We start from the raw sequence: 20,106 nt of genomic DNA, 5'->3' as shown, positions 1-20,106 counted from the left end.
CTCATCTCAAGGAAAGATAGATTAGAGTTGGAAAAAATACAGAAAAACGATAACAAAAACAATTAGGGACCAGCTTTCCTTTGAGGAGAGCTTGAAAAGATGGACTGTTCATCTTAGAAAGGGGATAACTAGGGAAGGGATATGATAGACATGTATATAAAATCATGGATGGCTTGGTGAAACTGAAAACAGATGTGTTATTTACCCCTTCGCATAACATAAGAACCTGGGGTCACCCAATTAAATGAATACGCAGCAAAACAAACAAACAAGGAACAATTTCTTCAGCAATGCACTGTCAACCTGTGGAACTCATTGTCAAGCGATGTTGTGAAGACCAAAAATATACGTGTTTAAAAAAAATAGACAATTGATGGAGCAAACCGCAGCCACTGGGAGCCGCGGTCGGCCAAACTTGCGGACACAGCAGGTAAACAAACCGGCTCGGCCCGCCAGGGGCTTTCCCTGCACAAGTGGCGGAACAAGTTTGGGAACCAATACCCTACAGAAATGCATCTACTGTATAAAGCATCTTGATACTGCTACAACTGCATCCCAACAAGGAGAGGGTGTACCAGTATAGTTACAGTGGTACAACTTTCTAGCATGTTCAGGGAAAACATCTTACAGCACTGTCTACAAGAAACAGCACAATTAGTGAAAGAGTATTTTCTTTTGTAACCCACAATCATAGAATGAACTAGTTATCAAAATATTTCAAATGATAATAAAATTTGTTTTTAATGTATTTTCATCTTCTTTCATCCAGTTTCTCTTTTATCAGCATGAAGAGAAATTCTAGTCACTTTTGGGAGCAGCACTAACTCCTATAACAACCACTTAAAAAGGTTCATAATCTAGACAGAATGTCTTTCCCCAAAAGCTAGATAACCTTGTATGAAGGCACTGCCCAATGGACTGTTGCAGAGGTTGGAATCATTGGCTAGAAATACTGTTCACCTGAAATATCCACATCCCAGCATATCTGAACAAGGACCAACAGAATTCTGTAGACCTTCCTTGATTCATCAGAGTTCCAGCCATTTGGTAAAGGACAAGAATTACCCTTCAATATAAGCCAAATTCTCATACACTTGCTCTCGCTGAGCATCACCTTTTAGCTAGTCAGTAAGGCTGCCTGCAGAGTAAGGTCTACTACTCCACATGAACAAGAATGTAAGGTCATGTTCTAAGGGTCTATATGCAGGTTTCTGTTCCAAAGATGGTCCTTGGACTATGTTGATTAACTTCATCATCATTCTCTCATTCTCTTCCAGATTCTCAAACACTTTCTCCCTGATGCCCGTAACATTCTTCCAATCAGCTTTCGTTTAGCAAGGGGTAGTGAAACAGAATTATTTGTTGGCCACCAGAGAACTGTTTTCTCTGGTTTGTACAATGGCAGGATTTTATAGGAATAAAGACAGGGTGGAGAAGATACTGTTTTAGTGTAAACATGTTTGACGCCTTAAACAGTGCTAGAGCTACTGCAAGGACCATATTTCCCTATCCTCAGTGAACAGGCACCTCATAAACATGTGGTATAATTGTTCACCAGTATTTTGTCTTTCAATACAATTGGAAACCTGGTAATGAGCATTAGCACTGTTCAGTTCAAGTACCAAGTAATTAATGACTAGGCATACCATTTACTTACTTAAGGAAATCTACAATGATTTGTTATTACCAAGATAACAAAAGTTTGCAATTTCTGTTGACAATTGCCTTGCATTTCCTTCTCTTTTCCTCGTTTGTAAATCTCAGGAGCATTTCATTTTGGTTTTGGATGGGCGATCCTACAGCTGTTGAATAGCCACCATGGGTGCCCCTAACCTCTACTGGTTTCACATCTTTAAGTGTTGTAGGATACATTCTCAAATATATTCTGAGAGATTACTCACAGTATTTGCAGGCAAACTTGTTAATGCTTGAAAACACCTTCAAGCGTGCATTCAAATAGCATTTCCTTGCCTAATAACCTGATTTGCACACGACTTAAATACACAGCTGTACTTACAAGTACACATTTCCCATTTCAAAGCCACGTGGAATCATTTAATGGAGCCCATTAAAAATATGGCCCTTAAAATAGAAGCAAGCTATGGGGAACTTAAATTTCTGCTCCAAAACCTTTAGGGTTATTAGCTTTAAGAAACAGGGATAGAAGACTATGGACATCCAATTCAAGATAGAAAAGAATGACTTTTGGAAAGAAAACTAATTAGAACAAATGTTTTATTAAAAAAATCTGCAGTTTTAATTTAATTTTTGGAACAAGTGCCAGGCACAATATTTTGTCTGAGCATGCATGATTGCTGTAGGAAAAAAAACAAGGCAATTCAGGCAGTTGGATCTTTGAGCAGTATGAATAAGACTTTTCCAGTACACTTATTCATAATCTGGCAGTATGCATTAGATATTTCAAAAGTCCTCTTTTTGGCACTGCGTGACTCGTTTGTTTTGAAGCTGCTTCTTCATTTGCATAACTGGAAGATGCACCTTTATGCCAAAGGAAAACATATTCTTCATATAAAGAGCACTTCACACTTTTTAGCATAAATAAAATGGTTTTTGTTCCTAAGTAACCCAAAATATTTTTTTATGACTAAGGCAGAAAAAACCCTCATCCTCCAAAATGCTAACATTTGTGATTATGAAATTGACAAACACATAGACAAAAGGAAAAAATGGTCACATTCAGGATGATTAAAGAGGCATGATTTATTGTCACCAAGTGGAGTCATTCAGCTGAAGCCTGACAGTGCTTTGCAAGTGTATCCCAGGTTCTCAGATCAGGGGCGGCTCCAGGCCCCAGCACGCCAAGCGCGTGCTTGGGGCGGCATGCCACGGGGGACGCTCTGCCGGTCGCCGGGAGGGCAGCAGGCGGCTCCGGTGGGCCTCCCGCGGCATGCCGCCGTGCTTGGGGTTGGCGAAATGTCTAGAGCCACCCCTGTCTCAGATGAATCTAATTAAACTCCCACTGAAGTCCATTGTAATCTGGGGACTGCTAGTAATTCCCACCAATTTCAAGGGGAATTGGATCATGCCCTAGACCTGTCAGGGGAATTCAAAACAGAATGTTTACTTACCATCGGAAGTGTCACAGCTTTGTTAGTGAACCCCTCACCTGCCCTGGCTGTACCGACAAAGGAAAGACATTTTCCTTAAAGCCTGTGCCATTGTGTGGGAGCAATGATGATTATGTAGTTGATCTTTGGGCTTGGGGCAGCCATTTTGGCACCCTAGTGCTTTTGCATGCAAAAACACGCAGTCATACTATACTGCAATCTTTGAGTATGGAATTTAGCCTATGCAGAGGCAGGACCTATGTTTAAATGTAAACGTTGTACAGTCCTGATGTAACAGAGGTTGGGAAGAGTTTATCGCAAGCATCAATGGGAAGTGTGCCTTGACTTTTTTGTCCTGTTTTATACACTAAGTGTATATACGATTAATAACTTTTAAACCAGTAACTGATTTATCAGACTTCTTCAGGATGCCAGCACAAAGCGCAGGCACCAGGTAAACTCTGTTTTGAAGGTGCACATAGGACTTAATAGTTTATGAGCTTTGGCTTACTGCATGGGGCGAATTTCATCCTGAATACCTACCATACAGGAGTAGATGGGAACTATGGGTAACATTTTCAAAATCCTCAATGATTTAGGCACCTATGTCTCATTTAAAGTCAGACTTGAGGACTTCCAGTTTACCTGATATACTTATTTTTTCTTAATTACTACTACATGTACCTGTAATTAATGCAGAATTACTGGGCATTAAATTGTTATTCCAACATGAGAAAACGGAACTATGTAAATCTGTATATCTACTGTAGCTTCTCATGTTAATTCATGTTTTCACTAATGATGACAAACTGCCGTGGCATAAATACTCGTTGCTTGAGAAAAAGCATGTAAAGATCTGTTTATTGGGAGGCTGTTGAATTAGAATTTTGCTAATCACATTCACAATATTAGATCAAGAAATTATTCTAATAGTGTTTTATTGATCTATTCCTTTGTTATTGGAGAATGATAAAAATTACAAACTACTGGTGAACATCTGCACCAAGCAAATTACACATGGGGTTCATTTTGACTCTCTGTAAACTGACCAGGCCCTTTTCTCTCTCATTGAAGCCCACACTCCTCTCCTTTTCTCTAATCCTCATGCATATTCCGTTTTTAAAAGGATGTCTCAGACTGAGATGAACTCTGCTCTCTGATCTTCCAGATATACAGCAGTGACCTCTTTCATTATGCACACATTCTCCTGGATAAAAATACAGCCAAAACATTGGGGGTTTTGTGGTAATTTTAAGAGAAATTATATATCGCAGACGGTTTGTTCTCCTATATCTCATCGTAATGAATAGAAAAAAAAGCAGCAAAGCATAAAAAAGGTGGGTGTGGGTTTGTGGCATTAGGAAAACAGTGAGAGGCCAAGAAAAAGAAAGGGGAGAAACAAAACAAAGAGAGACAATGTATAAAGAAGATGGAGGCAGAAGAATAGTGCCACCAGAAGACGCGCCATGATAAAATTAAATGAAAGTGAACATTAAAACAAAGACAATATAGCTAAACAAGTGAATATTGATTCAGCAGGGGGAATGGACACTGCTGCAACCAAGTTGGTTGGGGAGCATTCCTCACCCAAGGAAGGCAAAAGAGAAGCAGCTCTACGTTGGCTTTTAGCAGAAGAGGGGGAATTTCACCCTCTGCTTCCCCCTTGCATTAGGTCAGAGGTGGGAAAACTACAGATCTGGCCCACAGGACCATCCTTCCCAGTCCCCAAGCTCCTGGCCCTGGAGGCTCAATCCGGCCCCTCCCCTATGGTCCCCACTCCCCCGCAGCCTTAGCTCGCTCGCTCTGCCGCTGGCGCAATGCTCTGGGCGGCGGGGCTATGAGCTCTTGGGGCAGTGCAGCTGCAGAGCCCGGCCTGACCCGGTGCTCTGTGCTGCAGGTGGCAGCGGGGGTGTGGCCTGGCTCTAGCTGGGAGTTCGGGGAGGTGGTCAGGGAGTGGGGGTGTGGAGAGGGGTCGAGGCAGTCGGGGGTGCAGAACAGGGGTTTGAATGGGGGTAGGGGTCCCAGGGGGGCATCAGGAAGAAGGGGGGTTGGATGGGCAGCAGGGAACAGGGAGAAGGGGTGGTTGGATGGGGCAGGGGTCTGGGGGGGCAATCAGGATTGAGAGGAGGGGTTGGATGGGGCGGCGGAGGTTCGGGGGCGGTTAGGGGCCAGGAAGCGGGGTGGTGGTGGATGGGGCAGGGATCCCAGGGGGCCGTCAGGGAACAGGAGGGGTTGGATGGGGCAGGATTCCCGGGGTGAGGGGTCAGATAGGGGGTGGGGGCCAGGCCACGATCCCTTCTCCTAACTGGCCCTCCATATAATTTACAAAACCCTATGCTGCCCTCAGGCCAAAAAGTTTGCCTGCCCCTGAATTAGACCCTGGTACAGGGATGGGGCGGGGTGGAAATCTAGAAAGGTGGAATGGATCCTGGGGAAAATCTAGAGAGATACTCAACAAAGGACAATGGAAGTTGTCTGGAGTTACGTGTTTATCACTCCATTAGCCTTTGGTAGAGCATCTGTTGGAGAAACACCCCTCAGATAATCCCATTTTATGGAGGTCCTCATACTGCACTCATCAACATAGCATTTGAGCACCTGCTGGAGCTTGAGTGGTGTGGCTGGCATCTCTCATCTATCTTTCTCCCTTCCTTTCCCTGGGGGTAACTAGCTTGTGGATTTGTTTATTTATGAGTACAGGCAGACTGAAAAGAGCAGAGAAAGGTGTAGGGTGGTTCTTAGACCTTGTAGGAGGTTGTTCTATATTCCTGCACCCTCCTTTAAGTTTTATCTCTGCAAAAAGTCAGGCAGATAAATAAGTGGTGAATACATTGATTTAGTGCCATGGAAACTAAAACATACCTTGTAATAAGAAAGTAAAGAAATGCAGTTTACTTAGTTTACGCAGAGAATACTAAGAAGTAATTTGATCACAATCTACAAGTACCTACACGGGGAAGAAGTTTGATAGAGGGCTAGCAGAAAAGGCATAATGAGATCCAGTGGTTGCAAGCTGAAGTTAGACAAAGTCAGAATAGAAATAAGGTATGATTACCCTCACAGGTTAGACAATTACCTCACCGAATAAGGGACCTGGTGGATTCTCCATCACTTGATGGTAAAGACTTCAAGATTGGATGTCTTTCTAAAGGGTTTGGCATAGTGCAAACAGAAGTTATGAGTTTGATGCAGAAGTTGCTGGGGGGATGGAGGCTCTATGGTCTATGTTATGCAGGAGATCAGACTAGATAATTCCAAAAGGTTGTGGTGGTAGTGGAACATAAAAGAGGAATGCCCACCTTCTTTTCTGGGAGATCAAATGGGTGACTAATAGGGGACCATGAGAAGGGCTTTGGCCCCCCTGCCTAGGATGGCGGGGCTCGCCCCTCCCACACTCAGGGTTCAGGCTTTGGTTCCCCCTCCTGGCGTCATATAGTATTTTTTGTTGTCAGAAGGGGGTTGCAGTGCAATGAAGTTTGAGAAACCCTGGTCTATGTACCTATTACAAATGTTGTGTTTACACCTGGGGGATGCCCCCTAGACAGAATGCAATCAGTCTAGATTGCTAGTTGGAAAGGACCATTAGAAAAAATAGGTCTTTGAAGATGTTAATCTCCTACCTTCCTGGAAAGCCTTCCTGTGGACTCTGCAAATAGACTTTGAGTTATGGTTGCAGGGTTATGTGATCAGGTCACCTAATACTGGACTGTATGATAAAATTAGTACTTTTCCACTTATCAGGGGTGGGACTCACACTGGAAGACAAAGGTTCCTGCCATATGTAAAACCTATTTAAGGCAGGGGAGTGACATAATCAGGATTTTGGTTCTTCACTGAATCCCTGCCCAAGATGATGGTTGTAAACATCTAAGAAACAAAGACGAAGGGGGGGAGAAGGTCTGAGCCCAGGCTGGAAGGGTGTCTGCCTGTGAATGAAATATCTGAAGTTTCAAGCTGCAAGCCAGTGAATCTCTGCAATCTGCCTAAAACAACATTTAGGGTGAGAATGTGCTACTTGTAACCAGTTACTTTATTATTTTAAGCTTAGCTTGTATGTTTGTTTTATTTGCTAAGTAATCTGCTTTGATCTGTTTGCTATCCCTTCTAATGACTTCAAATCTATTGTTTTTGGCAGTTAATAAACTTGTTTTTGTTTTCTCTAAAACAATTTGTGGAATTAATAACTGGCGGAGGGGCACAAAAAGCTGTTCATATCTTCCTCCACTTGAGGGAGGGAGCAAATTGCAATGAGTTTACGCTGTATAGTTCTCTGTGCAGCACAAGACAAGACAATTTTGGGTTTACCCTCTGGGGGGGGGTGCATTTGAGTGCTGGGCAATCCCTTAGCTGAGCTTTCCCATGCAGAGCTCTCAGCATCTGTGTGAAACTGCAGCTGGGCGTGTCCCTACCTGTGTGCGCGCTGGTAAAGTGCAGTCAGAAACCTGAGGGAGGGTTTGGCTGGCTTGCCTCAGCAGTACAGTGTAAAGGGAACACAGGCTGCCAGTACAGGTGAGTTCAATGGGACCCCGTGTCAAATGGCACCCCGGGGGGAACCTGTCACAATATCCTTTATGTCTCACTTTGCCCGCATGTCCATTAACCTCCTTGTGTCTCAGTTTGCTCACTTATAAAGAAAGAATAATGTTTCTTTTGTGAGTAGTGAGAATTAACAGATGGAAAACAGCACTGGTTTCGAAGAGTAAAGTTCTCTGGTCTATAAGTACTGAGTATTATTATATCAAAGCTATTTTCTCATAGTTTTTCAATAGCTGTTTATACACCACCAAATAACCACTCTCTCATTTTCTGAGATTCTATTTTGTTGGAAAAGCTACAGTATCACTGCCTGGAAACTATGCCAAAAAAATAAAGAATCCTGACAGTCTGCCTACTTCTATGGCATTGAGAACCAGAGTTGTGAAATACCAATCTCAAAGAGACAAGCAACCAGCTTGGAACAGCCAATGACTAGGGCCGCCGAGTCTGGCACTGTGAAGAGTTCTACTTGTCTTTTCCTCTGACTGTATTGTCTCTGGCATGAGGCTTCTGTGGCAATTTCAATGGGACATTTATCCAAATAGTTTAAACTTTGAGTCTGAAGAAATGCCATGAAATTCCAGTTCCAAAAAATCTATTTTTGTGTCTTCCATACAAGTAGACTCAGCTCTGCTTCCCTATGAAGAAATATTCCTCTGTTTTCCTAGTATCGCCCAGTGATACAGGAAGACAGGAGAGTGCCTAAATCAACAGGATGTTAATACCCAGAAGCCTTTTGATGCATCTTTTTTCCAAATAAAAACTTGGCTAAGAACAGTATGAAGTGATAATGACCTGGGAATATCAGCCAGCAGCAATGAACCTGCAGAACTGCATCCATAATGGAAAAAACTTGATCTCTTCAGACTCTTGCACCCACTCTGAAAGTGATGTAGAGGACAGCTGATCTAGGCCAAAACTACTACAAGCCTCCCTGGGAATCAATGGGGAAACTCATTAAGATCCCCTGGCAGAGTTTTTCTGGGTCAATTTGGGGGGATTCCACACACACAGAGTGTAACAGGCAGTAATTATGCCTTAAACACCAGAGACCCTGGAGCCTTTAAATATGATCTGAGACCCCCTTCCTCAAGCTGCCTTACACTTCAACTGGAGCCAAGCCACACAGGGTTGCCTCAGTTACCTCCGAACCCAGGACTCTTCTTTAAAGGTACCTAACTCCCATATAAATCAATTATTGAAAATTAGTGAGGTGATCTGATTACTCCATACTACATGTATTTTTTCCCCACTCCCCAATGAAGATGTTAGGATTGCCAGTTCAAAGCACTGTGGTGTTGCTGACAATTCTCAAGCAGACTAAGGCAAAGCATTAAGAGAGCTTTTTTCAGACTCAATGAGATTATGGTTCAAATGGCAGATGACAAGTCTGATCATGAATTTGGTCTTCCTGAAAACTCATGGTAATGAAGAATGTGGTGATGAATTACAGGAGTTCTATTCTATTTAAGTTCTTATACTGCCCTCATTACTGTATTATCCAAGCATCTTCCAGTAGTGCATTACGCAAGTTGACTAGCGTCAGTCACAAATGGACTAGCATGCCCTGTGAGAACATTGTTGTGGATAAATAGTCTTAACAGGGAGACAAGGTAGGTGAGATAATAGCTTTTATTGGACCAACTTGTGCTGGAAAGAAAGAGAGAGAGAGGCTTTCAGGCGTACACAGGCCCAGACCTGAAGAAAAACTCTGTAAGCCCAAAAGCTTGTCTCTCTCTCCCTCCAACAGAAGTTGGTCCAATAAAAGTCATTACCTCACCCACCTTGTCTCTCTTGTTAGACCATTGTCAGGGTGGAGAACATGGAAGGATAGACACTGACCGGTATTAATTGTAGGAATTACAGTTGAAAATCTAGAAGGTGGAAATTGTAGAATCAACCATGTACATTTCCCAGTACTGCACTGTTACATTACTGTTCCCTAAATTGAACTTTTCAAGTACAAAGCACTGATGTAGTGGTAAAGAAATAAGCTGAAGAGTTCTAGATAATACTCATTAATAGGCTGATTATCTGAGGCACAGCCATGGCTATAGAATGACAAAGTAGCAGATGTGGGTTATTTAACAGGATGACCCTATAATTGGTTATTTTGTCTAAAAAAATGGTTTCCATTGCTTTTCAGCTGATTTCAAGGTTTGTGATAAGCTTTACAAGTTATTAGTGAATAGATGCCTAATGCAATTAGTTTTTGTTCTAGTGAAGGTTTCTTGTCTAACATTGGCCTTGATATGTAAAAATGCAGCAGTGATGTATTCATCAAAATGTCTTGGTCAGCATCAAGACATAAGCAATTTCTCATTGTAATTAAAATGCCATAGCATAGTTATCTTGGTTTATTTGTGGTTTGATATGATCAAGAAAGATACAAAAAGAAAAACAAAATGAGTTTAGGGAATACAATTCCAATTCCACAAGAATTTAAACTAGACATTTTCCCCCAAAAACATTTTAATATCCTATTTAAACAGTGCTAAACCATGGCTTTATTAAAACCAATAGTAAAAAAATCATTTACTGAAGGTTTGGCCCTAAAAGAAAAATGTATCCTTGTTCTAAAGGGTAACACAGGATTTACCCACCTCTTAAGCTCTCAAACTAGAATTTAAGTGGGTCTTAAATCAGTCAAAAGGTCAATTAATTTAGATTTTTTAATTACTACAATATAATCATAATTTTACTTTCTACAATTTCTTATTTATCTAAGTTATATTTTGATTATAATTTATGTATTTGTAAAAAATTTCCCCAGCCTTTACTTTAGCTACACAACCTAAAATTTAACTAATTAATGAAAAAAGGGTGTGGATTAATGCTTAATTAAAATTTACTTAACCACACATGTTGACACTGAACCTACCAAATGTTCTCACAAAATACCAGGAGGAAAAAATTCTCATTAAGCACTTAAGTCCCATTTTCAAAAGTAACTTAGGCCCAGATTTTTTTTTTTTTTAATGTCTCAGTGCCTAAGTCACTTTCGAAAATGGGATTTTAGGTCACTTGAAAATTTTATCCAACTGGTTCCATGTAAAGTGCCACCTGTCATGACTTTTGTCATGGAAGCATGGCTATGACAAACACACACAGCCTTCATACATATTCCCATTTCTAACACTTAAGTTATCCTGGGCATCATTCAACATCTCTTCTTTGGTTTTCTTATCTTTAAAATGGGAATAAGCATCCTTCCTTCCCTCTCAGGAATGTTCTGAGGGTCTAAAATGCTTTATACGAGTTCATTAAGTCTCAAAGTACACATGTGAAAGAGTTAGGGATGAGTAGTTTCTTCTACATTCTTATTAGTCCTTTGCCTCTACTAAAACTGCCATCAGTCATGCCAATTAGATCCAGTCAATGGTGGATTTTTAAATATGGATGTCTGTGCCCTGGGAGCTAGAAAGAGCCTTCCAAATTATTTCCTATACGCTATTACAGATAGTAACAATATTTCTAATGTCATGCTTATATTGAGGGGTTGGATAGATAATGACAAATGAATTTGCAAATTTGCAGTAGTTATATTTTAATTTGACATACTACTTCAAATTCCTTATCACAGGATTACTGTACATACAAAGGGGGATTTCTCTACTTGTGGGACACTTGGCTTCTCTTAAAGAGATTCCATGAACAAAGTAACACTAAATATATTTAAGTTACCCAGCCCAAACAATCCTCCAAGCTCTTTTGCTATAAATATATAGCCAATTATAGATCTTCTTAGTTATTACTAATAAGACCTACAGACCAACCAGGATCAGGCTTCCCATGCTAGGCATGGTACAAATGGAGTAGATCAGGGTTTCTCAAACAGGAGTTGCCACTTGTGTAGGGAAAGCCCCTGGTGGGCCAGGCCAGTTCGTTTACCTGCCCCGTCCGCAGGTCCAGCCAATCACGGCTCCCAGTGGCCACGGATCGCTGCTCTGGGACAATGGGGGCTGCTGGAAGTGGCGGGGGCCGACTGACGTACTGGCCGCTGCTTCCAGCAGCCCCCATTGGCCCGGAGCAGTGATCCGCAGCCACTGGGAGCCGCGATCGGCCGGACTGTGGACGGGGCAGGAAAATGAACTGGCCCAGCCTGCCAAGGGCTTTCCCTACACAAGCGGAGACCCCTGTTTGAGAAACCCTGGAGTAGACAGTTTTGACCCTAATAATTTACAAGTAAAATAGATAAGATGGACAAAGGGTTGGGGAAAGGGATAAAACATACAGAGAACAATGGGATGGTGGCAAAAATCATGTTAGTTTCATGATTTTTTTGGCGGGGAAGTCAGGGGGTGGGGCAGAAGGGAGTGTTCATTTAGAGTGATTAGCTAAATTGAAAGCTAAGGAAATGGAAGAGGCGAGGGACATACAGGTGAGAAGGAGGGGAGGGAGGCACATATATTTATATATACACAAGTAACAGGTATAGTTATAATATTAGTACATGCATATACATTAACCTTGTTTTAGCAATGTTTTTGGTTTAAAATGATCCAACAATGAGAATTCCATACACAGACCTAAAGCAAATTGTTGTTGTTTTGAAAAGGGTAAACAACGTTACAGATAGTTACTTGAGAAATAGGGAGATAAACTCACATCTTATTGGAGATAAGGATATAAAAGCCATATGTATCAAAATTGTATAATAAACAAAATAGAAGTAAATTGTAATTGCTACAGAAAGCAACTGATAACATGGCTTGAGGATATACTTGATGTCCTAAAGAGTAGGCAGAGAGACATACAAGAGAACAGATTTCATTTGTATTAGTGGAGTAATTTTCCAGTCAAACTCAATGTCAAAGTGAACTGTAGTGCTAGGTAATCTTTACACTGTTTTAACACTGCTCCATGCCAACTTTAGCAAGTAAGCTCTGAAGTGGAGGCCTCAGCATCCAAATGGTTCCAATATTACAATGATTTTTTTAATTGCTCAAGACAGCTCAGCCGTATCTGTTATGCTCATAGAATGCTAGGACTGGAAGGGGCCTAGAGAGGTCCTCTAGTCCAGTCCCCTGCACCCGAGGCAGGACTAAGTAATATCTAGACCATCCCTGACAAGCGATGGTCTAACCTATTCTTAAAAACTGCCAGTTATGGAGATTCCACAACCTCCCTAGGCAATTTATTCCAGTGCTTAAACACCCTGACAGTTAGGAAGTTATTCCTAACGTCCAATTTAAACCGCCCTTGCTGCAGTTTAAGCCAATGGGTTCTCGGCCTATCCTCAGAGGTTAAGGAGAACAATTTCTCTCTCCCCCTTCTAAAAACCTTTTATGTACTTGGAAACTTATTTCCCCTCTGTCTTCTCTTCTCCAGACTAAGCAAAGTCAATTTTCCCTAATCTTTCCTCATAGGTCATGTTTTCTAGACCTTTAATCATTTTTGTTGCTCTCATTGCTCTTCTCTGGACTGCCTCCAACTTGTCCACATCTTTCCTGAAATGTGCCCAGAAGAGGCCACGCTGCTCCAGTTGAGGCCTAATCAGTGCAGAGTAGAGCACAAGAATGACTTCTCATGTCTTGCATACAACACTCCTGCTAATACATCCAGAAAGGTGTATACTTTTTGCGTAGTTACACTGTTCGTTCATATTTTGCTCGTGATCCATTATGACCCCTAGATCCCTTTCTGCAGTACTCCTTCCTAGGCAGTCATTTCTCATATGTGCAATTGATTGTTCCTTCCTAAAGTGGAGTACTTCGCATTTCTCCTTATTGAATGTCATTCTATTTACTTCAGGCCATTTCTCCAGTTTGTCTGGATCATTTTGAATTGTATTTCTATTCTCCAATGCACTTGCAACCCCTCCCAGCTTGGTATCATCCACAAACGTCATACGTGTACACTCTATGCCATTGTCTAAATCATTGATGAAGGTATTGAACAGATATGGGCCAAGAAGTCATCCCTGCAGGACACCACTTAATATGCCCTTCCATCTTGAATGTGAGCCACTGATAACTGGTTGGAAAACCATTCCCAGAAAATAGTTATGCAACCACGCTATAGGAGCTCTGTTACATTGTATTTCCCTAATTTGTTTATGAGAAGGTCATGCAAGACAATATCAAAAGCCTTATAAATGTCAAGATATACCACATCTACCATTCTCCCTCCTTTTCCCTCAATCCACAAGGCTTGTTACCTTTCAAAGAAAGCAATTAGGTTTGTTTGACGTGATTTGTTCCTGACAAATCCATGCTGACTATTACTTATTATTATCTTCTAGGTGTTTGTAAATTGATTGCTTATTTATTTGCCCCATTATCTTTCCGGGTTCTAAAGTTAAGGTGACTAGTCTGTAATTCCCCTTATTTTAGGGGAGGGAATATAGTGCCTTTTTCCAGTACTCTTTGATCTCTCTCATCTTCCATGACTTTTCAAAGATAATTGCTAATGGCTCAGAAATCTCCTCCTTGTGTATTCTAGGATGTATTTCATCAGGCCCTGGTGACTTGAAGACCTCTAACTCATCTAGAGTAATTTTTTAATGTTTTTCCTCTGTTTTAACCTCTAATCTTACCTCATTTTCACTGGTAGGCACTATGTTAGAGGTCCAATTGTTACTGAGCATTTTGCTGAAAACCGAAACAATTTTTTTTTTTAGCACTTGTGCCATTTCCACATTTTCTGTTATTGTCCCCTCCCCCCTTAAGTAACAGGCCTACCCTGTCCTTGGTCTTCCTCTTGCTTCTAATGCAGGGGTAGGCAACCTATGGCACGCGTGCCAAAGGTGGCACACAAGCTGATTTTCAGTGGCACTCACACTGCCCGGGTCCTGGCCACCAATCCGGGGGGGCTCTGCATTTTAATTTAATTTTAAATGAAGCTTCTTAAACATTTTAAAAACCTTATTTACTTTACATGCAATAGTTTAATTATATATTATAGACTTATAGAAAGAGACCTTTTAAAAACATTAAAATGTATTATTGGCACACAAAACCTTAAATTAGAGTGAATAAATGAAGACTTGGCACATCATTTCTGAAAGGTTGCTGACCCCTGTTCTAATGTATCAGAGTAACAGGAAACCATTCTACATGTCTCTAGTTAAATAAATCTCATTTTTTGTCTTGCCTGATTCCTCATGTTTATACACATTCTTCATAGTTTGACCTAGTTTCCACTTTTTGTAGGACTCTTTTGAGCTTCAGATCATTGAAGATCTCCTGATTAAGCCAAGGTGGTCACTTTCTATCTTTCCTATGCAGTGGGATAGTTCACTCGTGCTCTTAATAATGTCTCTTTGAAAATAGCCAACTCTCTTGAACTCCCCCCCCCTTAGACTTGTGTCCCATGGGATCTTACCTACGAACTCCCTGAGTTTGGTAACATCTGGAATCTATTATCATACATGTTTTCCACTCGTTTCAAAGGCTGGCATGTTTTCATCTTTACCTATCAAGTCTTTAGCAATGTACCACTACCACTTTAAATTCCATGGTGATTGATGTACTTGAAATACATAGATAGAAAAGATTCCTCTTATGTTGTTTTGATTCTCCTTAATGAGTTCTGGTCGCATTTCTGACAACTGGCAAAGTTATACCCATGCCCTTCATTTCAAGTACTGCCAATCAGACTTTGCTCTCTTGATTATTCTAACAGCCCATTTTATGGATGTCTTGCTCCCTGCCCTGTTGTAATGCTGCATCTTTATGCTGCTGCTCTCTCCTCAATGAGGATCTTTCCTAATTGCATGATCCCTTCCCACATCAACTTTATGATCCAAGGTAGCTAGTTGTGCCCAAGGAGCATGCCAAGATACATACATTCAGAGCACTTTGGAAATGAAATGGAGATGGCAAAGGAAAAAAGTCCAGCTGCTCATAGTACAGCTGTCAGAAGCCATCCCTATGTCCTTGTAGAAAAACGGGAGGAGGAGTGTTTGTAATGGTCTCTTTCCTGTGCCTAGCACTGTGGAGTCATGGATTTTAGGGTAGTTCCAGTGCAGGGATTACTGCCTTCCCAGGAAGGTGTGCCAGAGTCCATCCATGTTTATGTCAGGATGGAACATTAGCGCCTAGCCCTGTGTAAGCTGTCCTTCCCTGGAAAAGAACCAGAGCCGCACAATTACTATCCTCCAGAAGCAAGCAGGAAGCATGGAAAGAATCTACTACTGGTCCTGACTAGCATCATTACTGCCCTCCCTTTCTCTGCTCAGCTGTTGTAGGAACACAGTCAAGGTTCCACCCAATCCCCCCTCCTCCTGACCTCTACGCGAGGGGGTGAGAAGGCAATCCCATGAGCTGTCGCCTACTGTCCACTTGTGCTGAGAACAGCATCTGTACAGGATAGTGAGGGAATTTTAGGCCCTTTTATGCCCTGGTGTGGCTGTGTAGGGCTATGCCACAAGCTGTCCCTTAAGGGACAAATATGAGGGTCAGCATTGGCAAGTGAACATACGCAGTTAACAACAAGAGTTCTAGCCATAGCAGAAATGTTTTCACCTCAGACCCATTACTTTCTGCCTAGCGTTGAGGAGATTTGACAAGTCTCACAGTGATAGTCAATCGTCATGTTAAGAGGACAGGTCATCTTGAGCATGCTATGCTAGGCTTGCCAATCAGACCCATCTCTGGGACTCACACCACGCAAATAATCCTATTAGCCTCTTTGCAGGAAGAGTAACCGCACACACTTGGCTCCCAAAATGTGCATTCTCAAGAGGACGGTTGTTTATTGGCCAAGAGATTCACTTAGATCCGGTTATAAACAAAATAATGCAAGCTTGATCATTGCCTGTTAGGTTCACTCCCTCTGGGGCACCTGGCATTGGCCACTGTCGGCAGACAGGATGCGGGGCTGGGTGGACGTTTGGTCTGACCCGGTATGGCCATTCTTATGTTAAGCTGTTGTCTTTTCTGCAACACATGTAATACGATATCCTGGCTACATTCCTTCAATTGTGAAAGATGGTCCTAACACTCCTGTTTATTGGGATCCAGGTAAAATTTCTTTTAGATCCACCAGGGACATAAAAGTGTGCTCTCTCTCACATTCTCTCCATTGTCCAGGATTGCCTACATATGTTCTTTTATAAATGTAATCTATGTACTAACGCACAGCTGGAAGCAACTTTGTTACCTTCTCCAGCCTACACAGCCAGTTAGTTTCCTAGTCTGTTCTAAAAAGGAGATCTCAAGCTACTGGATAAGTGATAGCAGTGCATTATCTTCACTTCCCTCTCCTTTTCTGCTCCACTTTTAACTTTGGACCACAAACTAGACTTCGGGTGAAGAGGTGCAACTCCATTTGGCTCTGTTTTCTTAACTTCCTTCTGTGCTTTATGTGATTTTGTGCCTCATCTCTTTATTACGTCTCCTGAAAAACTACTTGTAGCTGCAACAGTGCATACTGCAGCCATTTGTTTGCTTTATGGTGTTAGTCCCAGACAGCCTATTATACCGGAGCTACACAGAGCATATGCTGGTTCTATTTACTTCTAGTTTATTGATATTGATCTACATGGATTGGCTCCTTGGCCCTTGAGAAAGTTTCTCCTTCCTATGCCTCTTGCAGCTGTTGAGATCAGCTAATATGCTTTCACTGTCAGCAGGAGCCAATCATAAGAGTTTTGCTGCACAAGGTGGAAAAATGCTTTGGGTGCCCTCATCCTCTCCAAGCACACTGGGAGAGCAGAAATAACCATCACACCACAAGCACATACATACCACTGAGCGATGTGCCATCCCTGCTCCTGGATGATTTGGTGTCCCCAGAAATTGGCACCCCACTCTGATCACCTGTCCCTAAGGATGGTTCTGACTGCCAGTACCGAGATTTGTATAAGAGGAACAAGGTGGTTTTTTGCAAGGGTGGAAGGGAGAAAATTTCCCATTTACTAACATATAGATAAAAGATAAATAGCTCCTGTATGAACACAGTTTCTGCCAGCCTCAGATAATGGACTTTCCTTTCTCTGCTACTAACAGGTTTTTAAAAACTCATCCTATCTTTCAAAATAATCTAACCCCATTATTCACCCTCTGTCCTTCACTATTCGTATTTAAAAAATAGTGAACATCTCTACCTGGTCAATGTGCTCACTTCTCCAGGACTTGGTTTTCAGATGATGAAATTCATCCCTTTGGCGATACCTATCACTTCCATGGGCCTGCTGCAGAATCACATATGTCACCCTCAGAGAAGCAAGGCTTTAAGGAGGCTCTAGTTACTAAGGAATGAAATTCCAGCCCCAGTTAAGTCAACAGGAGGTTAGGTGTCCAGCGTTCAGCTGGAAATGTGTTTCTTCCAGCTAGTTGGTAGCCACTTAAAAAAAAAAGGCTATTTTTTGGCATTATGCTACTTTTGAAAAAAAGGAAAGAGAGTAAATGGCAGTCAGCCTATGATTTCAAGTGAAAAATAATGGTTTACATTTCCAAAAGAAGTAGGTGGGCATGCAGGACTGCAAGCCATGGACCCAAACCACAAAAAAACAAAACAAAACAAAAACCATACCACAGAATGCAGCAGAGTCCTAGGGAAGTTTAACTGCTGGGAAGCAAATTTCATTCTCTTTTCAGTCTAGAATCTTAAGTCACAAAACTTGGAATGGCCAAAATTAGTAGTTGTTACTAGGTGAAAGAGGATAATAGAAAGGGGTGGAGGGGGTGAAGAGATCTGATTCCAACGGATTTGCTATAACATTTTAAATCGGGAAAATCAATGAGAAGGCTTCAGATTTTCAACACATTTTTAATCCCCTAATGTTGAAAACAAACAAAAATAGCTGCTCTCGTCTGAGCCCAGAACGTTTTGCTCTTTTGCACTGTTTTCTGCCAACTCATTAGCAGCAAATTCTAGGCCAAATTCCAGTGCCAGCTGCACACAAGCAGCTCACATCTATTTCAAATGGGAACTACCTGTATCTGAAGCAACATTTGGCCCACTCTGTTCATTGTTATGGGAAGAATCATGGAAGTTTCATTTCAGAAATAGAAACCTTTTTTAATGTCAGTGGAAAAAACCCTCAGTTTCTGCTACTCTAAAAGCAGGACATCAAAAACAACGCATGTTTTCATACCATAGTTCCAAGAAGTTATTACAAATAAAGGTACATTCTGTGTTTATTTTAAGAAAAACACCACACCACACCTCACATTAAAAACCAAAATCCTATGCTTCTCAAAAAGGATTAGTGACAGGAGGAAACTTGCAAGTGGTGAGAGATCTCATTTTCCCCACTTATTTAAAATTAGCAAACAACTAGGTTGTTTTCTTGGGCATCATTCAAATCTGATTTTCGAGTATTCTAACAGGCAACTTCTGAGTCTGTACTGACCGCAATGTCCCAATCATCAAGCAAACAAAAAATAAACCCAACATACTGCTAAGATTTGTACTTTACTTTTCTTGCAGAACTTCAGATGGATGAATCTCCCTCCCTTTCACAGGTGCAAAAAATACTTAATCTTTCAAAAGCCAGGGAACAGAGGTTATTGGGCCTTGATTTTCTACATCTGAAGCCTGCAGCATTGGAACCACGGATGTTCTATTTCATCACCCATCTATAGGTGGTCTCCTGGAGAAACTTGAGTGGTGCATAACTATTGTGTCAACCTTCTGACCAGAGGTGAATTTCACCCATAATGAAGAACACAAAATATTTAAACATTACCTGTAGCAGTTAAATTCCCCAGATTCTGACCTTATACATTTCCACAACTGACTAGAAATCAAGGAAGCATAAAAATATGTTTAAGCCTAATCATTTTAGTTGTAAAACTTGAAATTTTACAGGCAAACTTTTTTCCAACTTCTATAATTTGGTAAGCCCTATTATATCTTCCTATCCATCTCCATGCAAACGTAGGGATTTTCACCTACAGGACAATTTCTGGTGATTTGAATACCCTACCTTTGGGAAATATTATGGTCACAGGGCACACCACTGGTCTGTCACCTCCTCCTGGTTGCTCTGGGGATTAGCTCTAGAGGTCAATGCCCCCTTAAGCGGTGTGTATGCCATCACTCTGTCTCTTCCTCTGGTCTGCAGCCCCTCTCTCACTCCAGAAACCACAGTGTCCTCTTCATGACTCAGCCAGGTCACTCAGTGTTTTCCCCTTCTGGGGTAGCAAAGTCCTCTCTCCCTAGCAGTCCTAGGCAGCCTTCCCTTCCACTGTCTCAGTGGCTGGTAGGGGAACCCAGGCCTGCCCTCTAATCTGGGTTCCAGTCCAGGGACTCTCAGCTCAGCAGTTCTGGATTTTCCACTCTCATCACTCCTTTCCTGGGCTGCTTCCTATCACATCTGGTCCCCAGCTCCAAAGCCCTCTTCCCAGAGAATGACTATTACCAGCAGCCCTCATTTTAATGCTCAGAACCTGTGGGCTTTATGCAGGCCCCTGCTGTTCCTGCACAACTGAACCTGCTTCCAATTAGTTCCCTGCTCCCTAGCTCCTCCTTCAGGTGCAGCCTGGCGAGTTAATTGGCCTGCCTGGCCACTTTTAACTCTTTTTGAATCCTGTCCTCCTGTTGGGTGGTT

At 41.8% G+C, this 20,106-nt stretch overlaps 1 long non-coding RNA gene across 1 annotated transcript; it reads right to left on the bottom strand.

Moving 5' to 3' along the window:
- Nucleotides 1-2,397: 2,397 nt before the first annotated feature.
- On the bottom strand, nucleotides 2,398-19,911 carry LOC123376872. The gene is made up of 3 exons (XR_006581977.1): nucleotides 19,483-19,911; nucleotides 17,656-17,742; nucleotides 2,398-2,499 (listed from the first exon to the last, which is right to left on the bottom strand). It is a non-coding gene; the product is annotated as an uncharacterized LOC123376872 (long non-coding RNA).
- Between the last annotated feature and the right edge of the window lie 195 nt (nucleotides 19,912-20,106).

This window comes from Mauremys mutica, chromosome 9 (assembly GCF_020497125.1).
Source record: "Mauremys mutica isolate MM-2020 ecotype Southern chromosome 9, ASM2049712v1, whole genome shotgun sequence".
In the NCBI taxonomy this organism is placed as follows: domain Eukaryota; kingdom Metazoa; phylum Chordata; order Testudines; family Geoemydidae; genus Mauremys; species Mauremys mutica.
This window is presented reverse-complemented; position numbering and strand designations above follow the sequence as displayed.